This window comes from Etheostoma cragini, chromosome 3, assembly GCF_013103735.1.
Source record: "Etheostoma cragini isolate CJK2018 chromosome 3, CSU_Ecrag_1.0, whole genome shotgun sequence".
In the NCBI taxonomy this organism is placed as follows: domain Eukaryota; kingdom Metazoa; phylum Chordata; class Actinopteri; order Perciformes; family Percidae; genus Etheostoma; species Etheostoma cragini.
Window position 1 is genome coordinate 24,795,217 of NC_048409.1, and position 4,107 is coordinate 24,799,323.

A 4,107-nucleotide genomic window follows, 5' to 3' on the forward strand; every position below is an offset into this window, starting at 1 on the left:
AGCTCCAGATTCAAGGACTGCAGGAATGGCTACCATGTACTGCCTACAGACACAGACACACATACAGTAGACATTTCATTGGATCTGACACGGAAACAACCCCAACCCAAAAGATTATGCAGTATAAAATCCTTCCCCATGATCAATTAATTTAACCACAGGCCATTACTATTTTTTAAGTATAGAGGTAACTTACGGTCCTGACACCGCTTGGCCCACGCACATCCAGCTCAGGAAGACACACAGTTTCCATGTCCACATCTGAATCCCTGGACGACCCATGACTGAATGAGATGATCTTGAGTCAGCATCTGTTTAATAGTCTCTGATAGAGAATCCCACCCCCATAAACACACTGTCCAATCCCCTCTATTTGTTTTTAAGGTAACCCATTCAATCATGTATAGACTTCCTGTTATGGTGTGGTATGCTAACTACAGTTTTTTTACAACTTGATAGGGCAATGTGTGAACTCCAGATAGTCTAATTCTAACTATAATAATGTAAATATGAAAAGATATTTTTTTTACTGAATGAGTCTGTTGTACTTTATATAATTTTAGAACATGCAAATAAATTTAAAAGGAAAAACGTACATTGTGTAGTTCCTTTCCACCTGCACAAACAACCGCCTGGCCAGATATTCACCAACTCAAATGTAATACTTTTTAAGACCTTTAAGACCATTATGAACAATATTTAAGAATAAAGACCTTTATCACAACATCAACTATACCCTATATTCTGTTTTTTTCAATCCAAGTATCATTAAACTTGAACTTCCCCATAGCTGAAGAATAAAATACATTTTATGTCTAGAAGTTGCGTGTTGGTGTCAGTTGTAGTCAAAGTGCAACAACATATATGAACTAGCGAAAAAAACAAAACCACAGAAATAAAGAGAGCATTAGAGGTAGTGTTGCATGGACGTATTCAAATTAAAACCTGTTTAAAATTATTTAATTTATTTACCTAGAACACAACACTAGACTTTTTAAAGCCTAAAATTTAGTTTTTTTGTAGAGGAGGCACAGGCAGCAATGTAAGGGACGCAGATGTTATGCTTTCGACTGGGATCCTGGCTAGGCTAACGGTACGTGTCACTGGCAAGCGTCACTTCCACGCTTCCCATTCATAGTCTATGTAAGCAGCAAAGCTTTCAGTAGTGTCGCAGTGACTTCCAGAAGCAGTGCATCGAGCTAAACGCTCCTCATTTGCATAGTTGTGGTCCAGGCTACTTTATGCAAATCAGGGTCGTCCAACTCAACGCCTCTCAAAAACTCACAAAAACAATTTAAACGGATCAGTGTTGATCTAAAATACGGATAGATTCAGAATCTGCATAGTCTTTTTTCTTTCCATAAAACTATCATATAAAAACAATTTTTGTAAAATAAGCTTGTTGGTCTGTTTTGATATTTAGAGCAGACAACCCCACATGAAGCGTTCTTCCAATCAGGTGCAACCATTGCCGTTTTGTGAGTGTGTAGCCGTAATCTATGCTTGTCAGTGGTCGTTGAAGTTAACTGATAGTTTGCTAGTGGCAAACGCAACAAGCATCCAATGCTGGGAAGCAGGGCGATCCCTGCTGTCAAAAAAACGCCACAGTGGACTCTTGGCCTAAGAAGAGCCCCACATGCACCTGCTGTACCCAGCGTCTCTCGCCAATGGCCACTCTTGTCAACAAACTGGATGACATGAGACTGCGGATTACCAATCCTCATACAGATTATTGTGGTGATAACGAAAACCTGGTTGAATGACACCCGACTTTTAATGTTTTAAGATTTAAAAATATGGCCATATCTTGCACATGGCACCTTTAAGGATTTCGTTCCTTCCATAGGGACAATGCCAGGATGTTTTGCTTTAGCTAACTTCAGTTGAATGTGTCAATTTTACAGTAGCTTAAGTTCTGCAACATTGCCCTTTACCCAGCGTGGTATGTTTGCTTTTGTCATGCAAACAGCTCTTAATGATTACTAGGGTCAAAGTAGACAAATTTTCCAGTAAATACACATTTGTGAACTGTTAAAGTCACAAACTGGCCATAAGTTACAACACAGTAGAGAACAAAAGTGCTGATCGTTCAAACATGCCAAGGCATGACACAATAGTCAATAAGATATTGAATCAACATTCAACATTCATTTATATGGCACTTTACAGCAATCAACAGGTGTCCAAAGTGCTTTAAACCAACCAAAAATAAACAAACATTCAATAAAAGACAAGAAAAAAAATAGACTTCTTAACCACTCGAGGGGCTTGGATTCTTTCAACCTTTTAAACTATAGGATTCCCAAACTAAAGAGCACCAGAGAGACAGTTTCTGCACAACAGAGCAGGACTCAGATTGTGAAGATTGTATTTCTAATAGTTTTAATTACTATTTAACTATTTCTCCCTTTAAAATGTAAAAAATGCTTCTTTCCATGATTCTTCACGCTTTTCAAGCAGAAACAGTGGATGCAGAGAATAAAAGCAGCAGGAGCTGGACAGGATAGCAACAAGGTCAATTAAACTGTCAGCGTTGGGCTTAACTTTTAACATTTTAAATGCATGTGCTTGTTGCACTTCAGTTACAATATCTGTCATCTGTACATAAAATTGGAGTGATACTTTATATGTAATATTGGCAGTGACAGTCATGAAAAATAGCAATCAGCCATCACAAGAAGCACAACTGAAACCATGTAGGCCTTCAACAAAAAAGATGACCATAAAGGCAATGTGAGCTCTATTTCTTTCTCTTCTCGTCTTGTGTGGAAAGAATCAGCAACACTCTCCCTTAGGGACAAAGGGGCGTCAGCTTTCCTGGAACTGTGTGTTTTGTCAAGTTTACTGCTTTTTTGAAACTATCAAAGAAGCCAGTTTTCAAATAAGATTCAGATTGAGATGACTTTATTATTCCACAAGGAGCAATTCAGTATTACAGCCAATCCATTCAGTACGATTTAAAGTTAAAAAGTGCAATAACATACAATGTACTGTATATAATGTTAAAAAGAAATAATAAAAATAAACAACAAATAAGTACAGTCATACACTGAAAACCCCCCTTTTTCTACAAGCGTGTCATGGCTAGACTGTGAAAACCCTGGCTTGATTTACTGAGTTGATAAGCCTTGTGCTTGAGAACTTAGATCCAAGATAACTTAAGAAATTGAAAAGAACGCAACATTTTGAAACTCTTTCATGTGCTCATAGGCCTACTGCTGAACCCTAGTATTTGGATATTTTTTAGTTAGATTGGTATTTTAGTTTTAAGATTTGGATATTCATTTAAACCAAAAGACACGTGTTGCAGCGCTGGAAAACGGCCCATGGAAGTTTTGAATTTTTGAATTGTTTGTGTTTCCAATGCCCAGATGTAAGCATATTGTCATCAGAAAAATGTCAGCCAAAACATTTTAAACATGACCTCAAAGGCCTGAAGGACGGCACAAAAAGACATTCTCATCAGTACAGCCTGTATTTTTATGTTTTAATAGTTTTTAAACTCTCTACAGGCCTGTAGGACCCCATAACATATTTTTTGTCTCCTCAATGTTCTGCAGCTATAGCTTGCACATTTATGTTACTTCATAATATTGTGATTTGCATGGGTTGTCTTCACTTAAGTGACATTATGGAAGTATTGTAAATGATTCACACTGTGTGAACAGTGGATAACTTTAGATGAGTCTCCTTAGAATTTAGCTGTGATTCAATGTTTTAATCTTAGCCAATAGCTCATGCAGTAAACTCCTAAAACACAGTTTACAGCACAGTATTACCTCATTAAAATATAAGGTTCTGAAGCTGCTAAAAGCTGACATCAGCGTTAGAACAGAAGGGCATGCAGGTTTAACTCTGAGCTTAAAGGAGAATTCTGGTCAATTCCAACATGTAGCTCTGTTGTTTGTCAATTTGAAGTGCTGTCAGTAGAGAGAAAAACAAAAACAATCGGTCCTGTCTACATCGTGTTATCCTGTTGTTATCCTCGTGTTATACCCATGTGCAGAAGCAAAAAATGTCTCAATTTTTAACTGTTTATTATAGAAATAGTGATATATATTTTCAATGTCTCTATTTCTCTATTTTCAAACAACCTTTATTTATTCC

General features: G+C 37.1%; 1 long non-coding RNA gene across 1 annotated transcript; it reads right to left on the bottom strand.

Moving 5' to 3' along the window:
* Positions 1-5: 5 nt before the first annotated feature.
* On the bottom strand, positions 6-314 carry LOC117941725. The gene is made up of 2 exons (XR_004655957.1): positions 197-314; positions 6-43 (listed from the first exon to the last, which is right to left on the bottom strand). It is a non-coding gene; the product is annotated as an uncharacterized LOC117941725 (long non-coding RNA).
* Between the last annotated feature and the right edge of the window lie 3,793 nt (positions 315-4,107).